Source organism: Prionailurus viverrinus, chromosome D1 (genome assembly GCF_022837055.1).
Source record: "Prionailurus viverrinus isolate Anna chromosome D1, UM_Priviv_1.0, whole genome shotgun sequence".
NCBI lineage: Eukaryota > Metazoa > Chordata > Mammalia > Carnivora > Felidae > Prionailurus > Prionailurus viverrinus.
This window is the reverse complement of record NC_062570.1, coordinates 65820371-65838021: the sequence shown is the minus strand read 5'-3', so window position 1 is coordinate 65838021 and position 17651 is coordinate 65820371. Positions and strand designations below refer to the sequence as shown.

At 40.9% G+C, this 17651-nt stretch overlaps 1 protein-coding gene across 7 annotated transcripts in view; it reads left to right on the top strand.

Moving 5' to 3' along the window:
• DENND2B (DENN domain containing 2B) overlaps positions 1-17651 on the top strand; it is a 180614-nt gene that overhangs the window by 21085 nt on the left and 141878 nt on the right. For 5 of the 7 annotated variants that reach the window (XM_047877910.1, XM_047877911.1, XM_047877907.1 and 2 more), the window contains 2 exons: positions 149-287; positions 1566-1698. The gene's annotated coding sequence lies outside the window, so the exon portion shown is untranslated. Of the gene's footprint in view, positions 1-148; positions 288-1565; positions 1699-7211; positions 7264-17651 lie in introns of all 7 variants that reach the window. The other 2 variants (XM_047877909.1, XM_047877912.1) reach the window with 2 other exon arrangements.

Here is a 17651-nt window from a genome sequence, read left to right as displayed (position 1 = left end):
GCGCGGGTTTTCTTGTTCCCTCCAGTGCCTTGGAGCACACCCCGCCACCGGGCTCAGCAGCCCACCCTCTCTGTCTCGGGTGGAGGCACACCTCCTCCACGCCCCCCTCCACTCAAATCTGTGCTCCCTCCCATCTCTCTCCCGCTAGCCCGGCCACAGCCCCGGGCGGGCGCGGATGCCTGCCCGACCACCGCCCTCTCTCCCGGAGCGGCTCCTCCTCCGGGCTGCGCGGCTCCAGACAAGCCCCCATCAGTGCGAGCACCCAGCCTGGCTGGAGAACTCTAGAGGTAAGAGCGTCCGGCCGCCGCCCTGGCTTTCCCAGTCCGTCTTCCCTCGGGAGGGGGTGGGGTGCCCGTGCCCTGGCTCCCGCGGCGGGCGGGCAGGAGGGGCGCCGGTTCCGCTCTGCCGCGCCCTGCCCGCCGCTGCAGCCCTAGCCCTTTTCCCGCTATTCACTGCTCCTAGCCCCGGCCAAGTTTCAGCTCTGTGAGTATTCGCGCCGGGCGCCCACACTTGGGGGCCTCTGCAGGCGCAGAAGAGCAGGGCGGAGGGGCAGCTCGGCGGGGCTGGTGGGGACTGCCCTCTGGGCGGTGGGTCGGGGCAGCCTTTCCGGCGGGCTGGGGCCACGCAGTTGGGGGTGGGGAGCAGGGAGACCAGGGATCTGGGGAAGTGCAAAGCTGCGGTGCGCAGAGGAGACTGCGGGCAGTCCCGGCGGGCCTGTGAGTGGGTTTCGCGTGCAGCCGCGGGTTGGTCCCCTGGACTCGCCAAGCTGCTCTGCCGTGGCTGTTGAGCCCTAACCTGCGGCTGTGGTGGTTGTATGCAGGCTCCTTGAGGGACGCGCGCGCGTGCGCGCGCGCACGCACACACACACACACACACACACACACACACACACACACACGGAACTCAAACAAAGGAAAATTAACTTTGCACTCTATGACTTTAACAAATTAAACTGCAAGTATTGGTGAATGATTAGCTTTCCTTTTTTGTCCTTCACCTGAAATGCACTATTAAAGATGTATTTTTAAGTGACTCAAGACTAGCCAATGTTTGTGCTACCTTATCCAAGAATTTAGTAATTTAGTAGAATTTAAGAGACTGAACATTTTCAAGTGTTTCTAAGGATTATTGCATGTTCCTGGGATCTTTATACAAATGTAGTTTACAGTTACTTGGACATGAATAAAACAACTTCACTGAGAGAATTTGTTTTAATGCTGCCTTAGTCTAGCTCTTGGTTTTATCCCATGCAGGTGTTTCTCTTGTTTGGGCAGCAGGGTCTTGGGAATGGGAAAGAGGTCATTATCTCAGCTCCAGGACAGTTTTGAGTTATCTTTTATATGCACACACTTCAACTGGCCATCTTGGGATAGGGCCACAAGATTAAAACTCAAGTGACTGTGTTACTTTTTTCCCCCAAGTAGTATTTTCAGAAGGTGAATCCCTTCACTGATGAGATTTTTCAGAGACGGGTTTCTAAAGAACCTGAAATAGTCTAGATTTCAGAAAGCTGATCAAAGGTAGAAACCAAATTGCTCATAGTCTGTCTCCCGTGCTGAATTAAGGACTGCACAAAGAAGGAGCTTAAGAAGAGCCTGTTGAATGCATGGAGTGAAGTAAAGGCTTCCTGGACTCTGCTGGCTTGTCTGAGAGTTCCACTGTGACTACGTAGATACAAGCGTCCTTTTCATTTATCTGGTAACTATTACCCTTGGAAAAACTCCCTAAGATATGGGGGTGATTTGTTCAAGTGCATATGGGAAGTGGTGTTATCTTCAAAGTATTTTTTATGGAACACTTGGTGACTGGCTGATAATTAGTAAAAACTTTGCTCTTGGGTTTGTGGATTCATTGGGGAAAGAGGAGTGACACATAAGAGAAGAATAAAAATTTTAGATCCATTGGCTTAGAATATAAGAATTAATTATAGAAGCTCAGAGGAGAATATGATTATGAACCAGAGGGCCTTTAAGGAAGAGAAGGGATTTCAATTAGGCCTTGAAGCAAAGCATGGCTCTAAACCTGGTGGAGAGTTGCTAGGGAGAGTTTCCAAGAAGAGAGACAGTAGATCATTTGGATTGGAGCTGGGGAGAAATGTGATGCTTACTGAGCATCTTACTTGGTGCCACATGCCACACTCTCTCTTTCATCTTCTAGTGATACGAAGTAGGTATTGTTACTTTTGTCTTAAAGAGAGGGAATTCTTGTTTTACAAAGAGAAGAGCTGAAATATAAGTAACTTGCTGAAGATCACACAGGTAGTGAGTGGTAGAGCTGGAATTCTAACTCCTGGTTGTCTACCTCTAAAGTTTGTGCCTCCACAGCTGCTTTCCACAATGGGCAGTGGGAAGTTCAGTTGAAGCAGACTGGTCAGCTTGAATTCTGGCTCAGGAGTTGCAACTTTATCCTATATGCATGGTCTGGCTTTAAAGATTTTTGAGAAAAGGAGTGATGGGCAAAGCCATTTTTTGAAGATTAATGTGACATCAGGGTACAGGATTTGTAACTTGCTCATCACAGGTAAGGTGCAAGATGTAGTTCTTAATAAAGGAGGTTAAAAAAAAAAAGTGAATGTAGGAAAGATACCTGGATGTTTAAATTCTTGGCCTCTCCAGTAGCTTGGTTCACTGGGTAAGACTTTGTTGCACTGACCACAGGGCTGCTGGGGATCTGGAAAAGAGCTGGATCTGACCGGGCAAACATTGAACTGGAATGTGTATGTGGGGCAACATGGTTTGTCCTTTATATTTCCCACATGTGTTGCAATGCTTTGGTGAAAGTTTTTTGTTTTGTTTTGTTTTGTTTTGTTTTTTTGTTTGTTTGTTTTTATAATTACCCTAGGACAGAGATCAATGTTGTAATTTGTTTAAGAGCCTTTACTAAGTGGGAAAGTTGAGCTCCCAAACCAGGGCTTCTGCTCTAAAGATCTCATTTAAGTTGAGGTGTCCTTTCCCCCCAACATTTCCTTGTTTCCTAAAAATGCTGAATTTTAAAATTTGGTATTGCCAAGGTAAAAATGAATTGAGATTCCGTTTCTTTTTTTTTTTTTAATTTTTTTTCAACATTTTTTATTTATTTTTGGGACAGAGAGAGACAGAGCATGAACGGAGGAGGGGCAGAGAGAGAGGGAGACACAGAATCCGAAACAGGTTCCAGGCTCCGAGCCATCAGCCCAGAGCCCAACGCAGGGCTCGAACTCACGGACCGCGAGATCGTGACCTGGCTGATGTCAGACGCTTAACCGACTGCGCCACCCAGGCGCTCCAGAGATTCCGTTTCTTTCTTTTTTTTTTTTTTTTTTTAATTTTTTTTCAACGTTTATTTATTTTTGGGACAGAGAGAGACAGAATATGAACGGGGGAGGGGCAGAGAGAGAGGGAGACACAGAATCGGAAACAGGCTCCAGGCTCTGAGCCATCAGCCCAGAGCCCGACGCGGGGCTCGAACTCACGGACCATGAGATCATGACCTGGCTGAAGTCGGACGCTCAACCGACTGTGCCACCCAGGCGCCCCGAGATTCCGTTTCTTAATAAAACCAGTTAAGAGAAAATGCACTTTATTTCACTTTTTTGTCATGGAGGAACAATAGGATGCCTTTGCAAAGTTACTGTGTGGGAATTTCAAAGGGATAGGAAAGCCAGGATTTAGAGATGTGCAGAGCTCTTCCTACCCCTCTACATTTCTTACCAGTAAGTTGTGTTCATATATACACTTAGAGAGCTTAGGGGGCCTTTGAATACCCAAGTTTATAGCTAGACCCTTTGATTCTCTGCAGATAATGGGCTCAGGAAGGGCAGCAGTGGGTGGAGCCATTTTATTAGAATTGTCTCCCACTTTGAATACAGTCTAGTGCAACTGGTTCTTCCTTGTGCGACATCTAGGCCTTTTTCTCTGAACTTGTCAGTACTCTAAAGAATTGGTTTTTAGGCAAGAGATACCAGGTAGTGGGGGACTTGTGCCCAAAAAAGGCAGAAAATCAAGTTGGTCAACCAGAGAATTTTTATTATTTGTTTGTTTGTTTATATATTTATTTTTAAGAGCAAGAGCTTGTGCATGTGCAAGCAGGGGAGGGACAGAGGGAGAGGGAGAGAGAGAATCTTAAGCAGGCTCCACAGTCAGCGCAGAGCCAGACATGGGGCTCAATCTAAGGACTGTGAGATCATGACCTGAGCCAAAATCAAGAGTTGGATGCTTAACTGACTGAGCCACCCAGGCGCCCCAAGGATTTTTATTTTAATTAATGTTAGAGTCAACCATAGTTTTGTGTAAAATAAAAAATGTAAACCCAACATAGGATCTCAGTTCTCTATACCTATTTTTACCTTAAAGAGCCTCTAACTGGAGAGCTTGCTTACCCCATTGATAGGGCTTTGATAGGTAAAATTCTCACGACCAGCTCTAATCGTATCAGGACGACTCAGTTTGGGTTTTGGATCTCAGAGAAATGTGACTTCTCAGCATAGGGGATTTAGACTCCAAAGATATCGGTTCAAGTTCCAGCTTTGCCACTTTTGTTTAGAAGTGTCTGGAGTTTGATATCAGAGGGATTTCTTAGCTCAGTTTTTCTGGTTCTTCTAGGTGAGGGTAATGCTCTAGCATCAGACAGAGTTCATGCCCTGATTAGTCCCTTGGTTCCTTCTTGTAGTTTGTTATCTTGTGTCACCTGAAAGCCATTTTGTTTCATCTGTAGCCTGTAGTTATAGATCAGAAAGGAAAATCAGCTGGGATTTCCTCTAGAGAATGGCAAGTCTCATTGTTGGTGATCTTTTGGTAGGAGTTTCTGTGAGAATGCTCTTAAGTTTTGAGAATTGAGGTTTCAAATAGCGACTTTGGCAATGCTCTTATTTATTTATTTATTATTTTTTTCCACTATAAAGGTCTTTTTTTTATATGAAATTTATTGTCAAATTGGTTTCCATACAACACCCAGTGCTCATCCCAACAGGTGTCCTCCTCAATGTCCATCACCCACTTTCCCCTCCCTCCCACCCCTCATCAACCCTCAGTTTAGTCTCAGTTTTTAAGAGTCTCTTGTGGTTTGCTTCCCTCCTTAACTTTTTTTTTTCCCCTTCCCCTCCCCCATGGTCTTCTTCTGTTAAGTTTCTCAGGATCCACATAAGAGTGAAAACATGACTTATTTCACTTAGCATAACACTCTCCAGTTCCATCCACATTGCTACAAAAGGCCATATTTCATTCCTTCTCATTGCCAAGTAGTATTCCATTGTATATATAAACCACAACGTCTTTATCCATTCATCAGTTGATAGACATTTAGGCTCTTTCCATAATTTGGCTATTGCTGAAAGTACTGCTATAAACATTGGGGTACAAGTGCCCCTATGCATCAGCACTCCTGTATCCCTTGGGTAAATTCCTAGCAGTGCTATTGCTGGGTCATAGGGTAGATCTATTTCCAATTTTTTGAGGAACCTGCACACTGTTTTCCAGAGTGGCTGCACCAGTTTGCATTCCCACCAACAGTGCAAGAGGGTTCCCATTTCTCCACATCCTCTCCAGCATCTGTAGTCTCCTGATTTGTTCATTTTAGCTACTCTGACTGGCGTGAGGTGGTATCTCAGTGTGGTTTTGATTTGTATTTCCCTGATGAGGAGTTACGTTGGACAATGCTCTTAGTTAAATGTCAGAGATGTTTGGTTGCATTTTTGGTTCATTGCTTACTCACACAGTTGTTAATGTTTTTATATTTGGTAAGCATTTGTTATTTTTTTCATTTATTAAAGGAGTGATTTAGATTTTCTAAGGTAGCTGAAAGCTTTAGAAAAATAGGACTGGGGTATCCTTTTGGTTCTCAGATATAATCTCCTGTATAGTACAACCATTTGACTATTTTAACTCACTCTGCCTCCAAATATCCTTAATCTCTCTCAAGTGATTTGCTGTCTCTCAAGAGATTTCACAACCTCTCTAGGAAACATTTTCTGAGCTTTCCAGACTGATAATCACAGATTATCTCCTTGTTATTAGCCTGAGTTTTCTTTTCATGTTTCTTGCTTTCACGGTTTTCCCATCCTTCTTCAACACATAAATGTTCACAGAGGGAACAAGTTGTCTTTCCTGGGCCCCAGTGGCAGCTACCAAATGTGCAGATTGCCCCTCTGGACTCATCCTTTCTTTCTCTTTGTCTGGCTAAACAAGCTGAGCACTCTGTATTTTTCTTTATACAACTCTCTTTTTAGACCCATGATTATACTTGTTGCTTTGTTTTTTGTTTTATGCAGGAAGTCAATATCAGATATGTAAGCAATTACAGGTTTCAGTGAAGGGAGCCTTTTGGAAATAAAATGTGCTTTTTCTTCCTATCGGCATGAATAATTGTGTAACATATGTAAATACTGAAGATGATCTTCTAAAAAAATATCAAAAGAATTTTGCCTAAGTCCCCTTTAAGAGCTTAAAAAGAATCCAGCCTTTATAAGATTACTCTAAAAGTAACAGACTATCCCAATTGAGGCCCTTCTAGAAGTGTGGGAATCATTTGTTTAAACCAGAACTTAGGATACCCAAGCAAATATGATAGAAAGAATCTACTTAACACTTTGTTAATAGCATAAGAAATAAAACTCTTTTTAATGGACATTTTGTGATAAAGGTCATAGTGATTAGAATATGTTGGGAACCCTGATTGTCAGTGCTCTGGAAACTACTTTGAGTAGACAAGTATAAATGTTAGTGGCTTTTTGTCTTTCTTTGGTGTGAAATTGGGATCTTGGATGTTAATTTAACTAAGAACAAGTTTGAATCTAGGTATTTGTGGATTTTCCCCCTACCCTTCTCCCTATTCTTTTTATTCTGAAGGCTAATTGGAGTGGAGTAGCAAGTGCCTCTAACCAAGGTATCCTTGTGTTGGGATGTTTTATTAGACACTGGTCTGTATTATTGTCATTCATACACCCTTACTTATGTTCACCATTTATTGAATATCTGCTGTGGAAAAAGCACTGGATTAGTCCTTTTTAAGCATCTGTTTGTTCTCTTACTACTTTTTTTTTTTTTTTTTTTTTTTTTTTTTTTTTTTTTTTTTTTTTTTTTTTTTAGTGACCATCATATTAGGTGTTTGATGAATCAGTGAATGGGTAAAGCTAAAAAGTTAGAAATTATTTTTGGATGTGGGTGTTGGATATCTCTTGATTTGAATGCTGCTGTTGGGAAGTGGCCATGCTTATATCATTCTGCCCTCTCTTCTAGGTGCTGTGATGACCCTTGACAAGGAGGCTGAGCATGTGGGGTATATTTTCTAGTGAGTGAACAGGGCCCGGTTAATTATTTTTGCTACCAGTTGTGTTAGATTACATTTTCTATTGCCAGGAACTTCACTTAGCATAATATCCACTGCAGTAGAAAATACCCAGTGGTTGGTAGTGAGAACTACCTGGAGAGGGTTTTCCTGAAGGTCTGTTTTGCCAAGGATAGATTCTAGGTGCTTGGATCCAAAGGGCTTCTACACAGACCAGAGTGATTCTCACACTGGGACCCAAGGGGAATGGAAATTCTCTTAAAATGTTTTACTAGTATGGGAGGGAAGCCAAAGCTTTTGTTTTTCAATGGACAGTAGAATCTGTACTAGAGATGAAGAAAAGCCAGCTTACAGATGAATATTTAGTGCTCTATAGGGTTAGGGAAAGCATGGAAAAATGGGATTTAAGGTCAAAGTGTTCATTTGAGTCCTTAATGTCAAATTAATAAAAAAATCGGTTCCAAGGTTTTGTTTTGCTATTTTTTTCCATATCTGTGTTTTGACAGGTCACTGTCTTAAATTAGAATAGTATTTAGGACCAAAACGTTTATATAGCAAGTGATATAGTAGAGTCATGGGAGATGGGCAGAGGCCACTTTGTGTCTTATTTCAGATGGACCATTTAAAAAATCCCCATGAGTAGCTTAGTGGTTAGAATTAGTTTGAAATAGCTTTGCTGAAAGGTATTGGTAAAATAACATTTATCAGTTTTTGTTTATTCCTGATTTAGATAAAAGCAAGAAAGCCAATTTGAGAGCTATATCATGTGCCTGCCCACATACAAGTTGCCTACTTAGTTCCCATGTATTTGTCACTGTTATTGGTCCCTGGGAGGCCAGGGGTAGATCTCAGGGTATGAGGCTCAGACTTGGTTGAAACTGCATCAAGAGGTGCCTGGCTGGCTTAGTTGGTGGAACATGCGACTCTTAATCTTGGGATTATGAGTTTGAGCCCCATGTTGGATGCAGAGATTACTTAAAAATAAAATCTTCAAAAAGAGAAGAGCTGGCCCTGATAGGTTACTAGGGCTGTGGGTGTAGGGAAATGGGTGGATGGGACAGGGAAGAAAACCAGAAGAGCATGTAGTTCTGTGGAAATCGAGTAAAGAAATGAAAAAGTTATAACTCTTTTTTTCCCTCATTGACTTAGACCTCCATTCCATTGAAAACGTTTACTACTTGAGGTTATTTTATGAACCCTCATAGTAACTAGGTGAAGGCACTGTGACTTCTGTACACTGACGGGAAGGACACTCCTAGATGATTCTCTGGATATGTATTTGGGTTGTTTCCATTCTTTCCCTCTTTTTTACCTAGGCTGTGATGCTGTTTTGTTTTTTTTCTTAAGAAATATTCTGGCTTTGGTGTCTAGAAATTTTTAGGGCTATGGGGATCGGGGGCAGGGGTGCTGAGTGTGACATGTTGCCAGTATGAGAGGCTTTTACACCCAGACAAATTTCCAGGAAAGAGGGTCAGAAAATGTATACACAAAGTCAGAAGGGAAAATGGCAGGTAGTGTGACTGCTTTGGCCGTTGTGACTGTGTCTGCTCAGATGGGCCTGATGGTTGGATGATGGAATGGTACTGAGAATATTTTATAATCCACATCATTTCTTAAAGATTTTTTTCTTTAGGAAAAAGCATAGTGCATTACATTGATTTTTGTTTTGAAATTTACATGACCTATCCATAAGTGAGCATACAGAGAAATGAACTTTCTTGAGATCACACAGCTCAAAAGATGAAGAGCCAGGATGTGAACCTAGACAGTTACACACTGAATGCCAAGCCTGTAACTGGTTCTGTATAGCCTCTAACTGGTCCCAGCTCTTCTGCTGTCCCTTTATAGTCTCTTCTCCACATAGCAACCAAAGTATTATGTGTGTCCTCTACTTTAGCCCTCATATTTAGAGTTCAAATTTACTGCCCAAGTCCTTAAGTGCTCTAGCCTCTAGTCTTCCCACCTGCTGTCCACCGTCCTCCCCATCTCTTCTGTCTCAGAGCCTTTGCCTTGTACCTGGGATATTCTTCTTGAATATTGCTAGTTTGTACCCTCCCTCATTTAGGTGTCAGCTCAAATGCATCTCCTCGAGGAGGCTGTCCCTGACCATCCTATGCAAACTTCTCTGAGTGAATCTTTAATCCTTCCTTTGTTTTTCTTTCTAAAATTATATTACGTATTTGTGTGTTTTTCCTGTTTGCTTTCACAAAAAAATAAACATCGTGGGATTAGGGAGTTGGTCCATCTGTTTACTGGTATCCTTACTTTTTAGAACAGTATGTGGAAAGTTTTCTTTAAATATTTGTTAAATGAGTAAGTGGTGTCATTTGCATTTGATGTTCATGTTTAACATGACTTCACTTGGATAAAAATAGTAGAGGGGAAAAGGATATGCAGGTGATACCTACAAGTCTGGGTCTTACTTGCTTTTATATTTATTACCAAGGCTTTACCATAATATCTGGCCAAAAAAATGCTCAGAATATCTGAGTTGAACAAATGCACAGTTTGATTTATTTTGGATTACACACAGGAGTTCAGAGAAAGGAGAGAATAGTGTGAACTGGAGTCCTTAGAGAAATTTGTGGAGGACTTGTAGGCTTTCAAGGCGAGATTGAGTTTGGTTGGTTTGTTGTTGTTTTTGTTATTTAAAGCTGGAATGACTCTTAAGATGATCTAGTTCAAGCTTCTTGGTTATAAATGGGGAAACTGAGCCCAGAGAGACAAGAACTTGCCCAAAGGCACACATGGTTTTGTTAGAACCATGTCTGGAATCCAGGTATTTTGATTCCTAGGTCAGTTCTCTTTCCTCTATACAGTGCTTCCTTCAGAATGAAGGAGGAGCTTTGAGGGGTGGGAAGTGACTAGGAATAGCATGAGCAAAGGCTCAGAGGCAGAAAAGATGTTGGCTTGTGTGGGATAGAAATTGGGTTGGAAATTAGGCCATGTTAATTGAATCAGCGAGTTAATGAAAGAGATCCATGGGAGATATAGTAGGCTGTAGAAGCTGTGTAAGACCAGATCCTGGAGGATTATTTTTTTTAAATGTTTATTTATTTTGAGAGAGAGTGTGTGTGCGAGCAAGGAAGGGGCAGAGAGAGAGGAGAGAGGGACTCTCAAGCAGGCTCCACTCAGAGCCTGAAATGGCCGATCTCATGAACCGTGAGATCATGACCTGAGCAGAAATCAAGAGTCAGACTCTTAACTGACTGAGCCATCCAGGCACCCCTAATATTTTATTTTTAAGTAATCTCTACACCCAGTGTGGGGCTTGAAGTAATGATCCCGAGATCAAGAGTTGCATGGCTCTACTGACTGAGCCAGCCAGGCCCCAGATCCTGGAGAATCTTGAATGTTATCTTGAAGAGTTTAAATTTGGAATGACAGGGAGACATGTGAAAATACTTTAAATATTGTTCTGTATTTTCTCTTCAGTGAAGGTGACAAATAATGTAATATAGAAAATGGAGTATAATTGAAGAATAAGTTGGAGCCTTGTAGGAGTTAGGAAGCCATTATAATAATCCAGATATCAGTGTAGTTTGGGGAGTAGTAACATTTTAGTTTGTTTTGTTTTTGTTTTTAGAAATTGTGTATTTTTTGAAGATGATATGTAATTCTCTGACAAAAGGTGTGTACCCTGATTTCTAAGAGAGTTTGGGAGCAATAAGCCTGGAGAACCAGTATTTTACTTTATTTAATTCTGTATATGTTGTAAATGAAATTTTAGTGTCTCGATGGTAATCCCTCTTAAGAAACCCAGGTCAGGTTAGTAAAGTAGGGATAGAAGATAACACTGTCCTCCATGTGAAGATCATGGTGGAGAGCATGGGCAGGGGCAGAAGGAACAGATGGGCAGTGAATGAGAGCAGCTTCCAAAAGAGAGTCTGGACCTCTCTGTCACAGGTACTGCATTGTGGCTGGGGAGTCAGGCATCCAGGGTCCTCAGCCTGGCACCATTTCTTTCTTCCTTCCTTCCTTCCTTCCTTCCTTCCTTCCTTCCTTCCTTCCTTCCTTCTCCTTGGACACAAGAGGTCAGTGGGAGTAAGAACCAGGCTTCTGGGCCCACAAATGCTTTGGATGGATTGGTTGTGTTGAAGCTCGGGCCTACTCATGTAGTCCACATAAGTTTTCAACTGGAACTGATGAGAATAGACTAATACAACCCTTACCAAGCCAGTGAATTGGCACAGGGTATGATACTTTAAAAGTTTTTCCATCCTCAGGAATCTTTTTCCATCTCTAAGGGAAAACTTTAAAAGTCAGCATGTAAGTGAGAACACAGACCTTTAAATAATATCTCATACTGGATCTGAGAGTTTGAGTTGCAAAAAAATCCTGGAGCATTTAACATTCAACAAATACTTATTGAGCAGGACCTGTTAAACACCTAATACTGTGCTTAGTATTGGAACTTTAATCTTTTGATCATGCTGCATCAAATGTTATTAGTAAGATATTAACATTTGGTTCTATTTCACATTCAGTTTAGCCCCCAACATTATATAGCTCGTCCATAAACCCTCAGTTCAGACTGTTCAACTTACGCTTGCAGTCACTTATTGAAAGTTTACTATATAAGAGGCAATATGATGAATGTTGAGGCAGTTTTGAAGGTGAACAAGGATTAGTGAGGGTCCTCAACTGGTCACCTGGAATATACCAGGTAGATCTGGCAGCTGTTAAGTTTCCTGGGATTCCTAGCCCAAGAGGAGGGGGTTTCAGCAGTAGTGCATCCCTCTTCACTTGTTCTGCTCACACTAGGTCCTCCCCTGTCCCCCTTGCCACTGTTCTTCAAGCCTATCTTTAAATTTTTTTTTTTAATTTTTTTTTTTCAACTTTTATTTATTTTTGGGACAGAGAGAGAGAGAGCATGAACGGGGGAGGGGCAGAGAGAGAGGGAGACACAGAATCGGAAGCAGGCTCCAGGCTCTGAGCCATCAGCCCAGAGCCTGACGCGGGGCTCGAACTCACAGACCGCGAGATCGTGACCTGGCTGAAGTCGGACGCTTAACCGACTGTGCCACCCAGGCGCCCCGCCTATCTTTAAATTTAAGAGAAATCAAAATTAGCTCCTTTGCATTAAATTGGGGAAGTTCCATTAAGGGCAGCACTTCTCTGACGAAACGTTCAATAAAGTTTGAAATCTTTCCCAGAGAATCTCTTCTGTCTGTGTAATCTCAAAGAAGAGGCTTCTCCATGGGAACTTTCCTCCTTCCTCTGAATGTTGCTTTGCCTACAGTTGGACACACAGTATGCAGCATTCGGTATTTCTCAGGCTCTTCACTTTGGCCTGCTTCACTGGCTCTTTGTGGAGATGCCAGGAGGGGCATGTTGCCTTGTTTTTTTAGAGTGAATGACACAAATGAGAGGGAGGCAATCATGCTAAATTTTCCCATCATTTGGAAAGGCAGCTGCTCAACAGAAGAGAGGCAAAAGAAGATGGATGCAGAAGAGTGTTTCATCGAGGCTTTGAATTGCCAATTGGAGTGAGGTTGTTTTCCCCTCCTTTGCTTGGTATCTGGAGCCAGTTTGTACATTGTCTGTTGGGGTTTGCTCTGCTTTATTCATGTCTGCAACAACACTGAGAAGCATATTTTATTCTTAATTTTGGTACCCTCTTCCTGTGGGATCTCAGCTATCTTCAGGGCTTCAACTATTTCCTTTTTTTTTGCTTATTTATTTATTTTGAGAGAGACAGAGACAGTGCAAGTGGGGAGGGGCAAAAAGAGAGGGAGAAAGGGAGAGTGAGAAAGAGCACGTGCATGCAAGTGCATGAGTGAGGGAGGGGCCAAGGGAGAAGGGGAGAGAGAGAATCTTAAGCAGGCTCCACACCTAGTGCTGAACTGGCGCTCCATCTCATGACCAACCATAAGATCATGACCTGAACCGAAATCAAGAGTTGGATGCTTAACTAACTGAGCCACCCTGGTACCCCTCAAATCCTTTTTATACCACTCATTATATGTGATCTTGGACAAGTCACTTAACCTCTCCGTGCTTCAGTTTCCTCATCTGTAAAATGGGGGTAAAAATAGTGCCTACCTCCTAAGGTCTTTGTGAGGACAAATGAATTAATATATGTAAAGTACTTAGATGACCTGGCATGTAATTTAGTGTGTATAATTATTGCTGTTGGACTGCTGGATGATCTGCAGGCCTCTCAAAATTTCCCTGTTTAGTTTAGTACCTATCTCTATAAAGCTGTCTTTTTTCTGTATTCATGAGCTCCTTTATTGATATCAGAGTCATCTCTGATTTCTCCTTTTTTCTCAGTAATCATACTCGAAGTCTTGTCAGTTACATTTCCCAAAAGTCCTCCTCACTGTCTTGCCTCCAACTCAGTTAAAGATTTGACCATCTTTTTTGTGGAATGCATCCTTAATGTCTCAGAATGCCTGCCCCTGGATGTTTTTCAGTCAGTCTCTCAGGCTGCTCCCAAGAGTGATCTTTCTAAAATAGTTTAATTATCATAGTTCCTTTCTAAAAACCCTTTCCTTTTTTATGAGGAGTAACATACAGTAAAGTGCACAAATATTAAACATATAACTTACTGGCTTTCAGCATATGTAGTCACCCATGTAACCACTCTCAGATCAAGATACAGAACATTTCCAGCTTTATGTCTCTTTTGAGGTAGAATGTGCATTCCTACCCCTAACCACTCTTTTATTACCATTTGTTTTGCCTTTTTTCTTTTCAAATCTTTACAAATACTTAAAATAGAATTCTTTTTTACAGTTTTATTGAGAAATAATTGCTATACATCACTGCATAAAACTAAGGTGTACAACATGATGATTTGATTTTCATGTATCATGAAATGATTATCACAGTAGGTTAAGCTAACATTCATCTTGTATAGATATAATAAAAAGAAAAGAAAGAAGGACAGAATAAAGAAAAAAATTTCTCCTTATGATGAGAACTCTTAGGATGTACTCTTTTAGCTGCTTTCCTGTATGTCATATAGCGGCGTTAGCTATGGTCATCATGTATGTTACGTGCATAGTGCTTATTTGTCTTGTAACTGGAAGTTTGTATCTACTGCTAACCACTCGTGTATCTCCATTTTGCTTTTTCTTGATCTTTGTGTAAATGAATCATAAAAACCCTTTATTGATTCTTCTTGTTCTATATCTTTGACAGAGTAATTCTAAACTCCCTTAATGTGACATTCAAACATGTTTGTCATCTGGCTTTTACTTCAGGTCCTTTGCACGTAGCCTGCCCTTCCTGCCATGCATGTAGTGTACAAACACAATAGGCTCTTTTTCCCTTTCATTTTTTTGTGCCTGATATTCTCTTGGCCTTCTACTTCATTCCCTGGCAAATTCATCCTTAAAAACTCAGTTCTAGGCAGAATCAAGCCCTTCTCTGTTCTCTGGAGGCATGATTATTATAGTTGGTTACTTATTTACATGTCTTTCTCCTCTACTTATCATTTTCAAGAGCCCATGGATGGGGCACCTCCCCCCCCCCCCGCCCAGTTTTACACAGGTAATTCATATTTTCTCCAGAAAAATTAGAAAACAGAAACAACAAAAAAACCCCAAAACCCATTATATAGAGATGACCATTGTTTACATATATACCAAAATATATACCAACACTGTCATTCATTCACAAAATAGACATTCATTCACAAAATACTAAATATCTGCTTTGTTATTTACATTTAGTTCCCCCCCTACTTTTTGTTGTTATAAAAACACTGTTGAACATCCTTATGCCTATATTTTAGTGCAGTTTCCTGATTATTTTTGGAGGATACATTTGTAGATGCAGATGAAAGAGATGAACATTTTTAAGGACTTTTGATACACTTAGCCAAATCACTTTCCAAAAAGTCTTTACCCTGGGTACACTTCTGCTAGGGTAAGAGTGCATGTTTTCAGCTGTCTCTGCGAAACTAAAAAGAAGGAAAATGGTATTTTGTAAATCTGATAAGATAAAAATGGTTTTGCATTACTGTTTTAATTTGCATCTCTTTGATTGCTACTGAGGTTGAGTATTTTCTCATATGCTTAATACCATTTAATTTATATTATATAATTTATATTTCTTATGTGATTTATATGTTCATGTATTATATTTGTACTGATTTTATCAATGTTTTTAATATTAAGAATATTAATGGGGCGCCTGGGTGGCGCAGTCGGTTAAGCGTCCGACTTCAGCCAGGTCACGATCTCGCGGTCCGGGAGTTCGAGCCCCGCGTCAGGCTCTGGGCTGATGGCTCAGAGCCTGGAGCCTGTTTCCGATTCTGTGTCTCCCTCTCTCTCTGCCCCTCCCCCGTTCATGCTCTGTCTCTCTCTGTCCCAAAATAAATAAAAACGTTGAAAAAAGAATATTAAGTCATATATACTACATATATATCCCTCAGTTTGTCATTTATCTAACTTTAATTTGTTTCTAAATATAAAGATTTTAAATAATTTAATGTAGTGAAATGTATTAGTCTTTTATTATTGTTTAAAGTTTATTTATTTATTTTGAGAGAGAGAGAGGCAGAGAGAGTGCACGCATGCAAGCATGCATGCATGCATGCATGGAAGAAGGGCGGAGAAAGAGGGAAAAAGAGAATCCCAAGCAGGCTCTGTGCTGTGAGCCTGATGCAGGGCTTGATTTCATGAATCATGAGATCATGACCTGAGCTGGAATGAAGAGTCAAATGCTTAACTGACTGAGCCACCCAGCCACTCCAAATTTATTAGTCTTTTAAATAATTTTTTTACCTGTGGTGTCATTCTTAGAATGATCTTCCTGAGGGAATATTAGATAAATATCCATTATATATTTTTCTACTTCTTTTGTAATGTCATTTTTTGCATTTAAATCTTTACTCAATCTGGAACTTATTCTGTTACAAAATCATACTACTAATGATAGCTAATTTTTTGAGTGCATATTATATGCTAGGCACTTGCTTCACTTATACTGACTCATTTAAACTTTCAACAAACCTGTGCTATAGGCACTGTTAGTATCACTGTAAATTGACTTGCTGAAGGTTGCTCAGCTAGTAAGTTGCAAAGATAGGAGTCAAGTTCAGATAGTTGAGCCCTAGAGCCCATGTCCTCAACTACTCTGCTAACTTAATTTTTTCCCAATGACCTAATGTCATTTTTTAAGGAATCCATTCTTTTGCCACTGTTTTGAAATTGCCAATTTTAATCATATGTTAAATTTATACATATACTTAGGTATGTTACAAACTTTTGTTCCACTGCATTGTCTGTCTTTTTTGGTGTTAATGCCACACTGTTTTAATTTGTGTAGTTGAAAGATGGTATTCTCCTCACCTTTGCATCCCCAGTGCTTAGCAGTGACTGCTGCCTTGTAGGTATTTAATGAATATTTGCAGAGTGATGTCACTCTTGGAGGTTCATGGATAGAATTCAGAGGGTCTGCAGCTTGGCTAGGAAAAAATTACATCATCATTTTCATTGATCCCAGACTGAAATTTAATATTTCTTTTAATTATGAATATAGGCAATAAAGCACAGTAGTAATAGCACTACCTTTGACTTCGTCATGGATATTTGCCAGGGTGAACCTTAGGTTAAAAACTCTTGCTTTATTGTATTTCTTTCTTGGGGCCATTTTATCTTTGTGTCTCATACCTAGGCAGTGACTGATACTTAGTAGATGCCCAATAAATATGCTAATTTTAAAAACTTTTAATTTTCAAATATGCACAAAAGTCAAAGAACTGCATAATGAACTCCCATAATGACTTCTTCATCCAGCTTCAAATATTATCAGCATTTTGCCAGTTTTGTTTTATCTATCTGTCCTCATTTCTGGATTATGCTATTTTACCCAATGATATTTCAGAAAGCAAATCTAATTGATAAGGACTTGAAAATATATAGCCCTTCTTTTTTTTTAATATATTTATTTAGTTTTTGGGAGAGTGCAAGCAGGGGAGGGGCAGAGAGAGGGGACAGAGGATCCAAAGCAGGCTTTGTGCTGACAGGCTGATAGCAGCGAGCCTGATGGGGAGCTAGAACTTACGAAATGTGAGATCATGACCTGAGCCTAAGTCGGATGCTCAACCAACTGAGCCACCCATGCGCCCCAGCCCTTCTTTTTTTTTTTTTTAAATGTTTGTTTTTATTTTTGAGATAGAGAGAGACAGCCTGCTCACGAGCAGGGGAAGGGCAGAGAGAGAGGGAGACACAGAATCTGAAGTAGGCTCCAGGCTCTGAGCTGTCTGCACAGAACCTTATGCGAAGCTTGAACCCAGGAACTGTGAGATCATGACCTGAGCCGAAGTCAGACACTTAACTGACTGAGCCACCTAGGTGCCCTCGAAAAACATATAGCAATTCTTAATAAATTTAACAAAAGTAAACTAATTCCTCAATATCATCTGTTACCCAGCT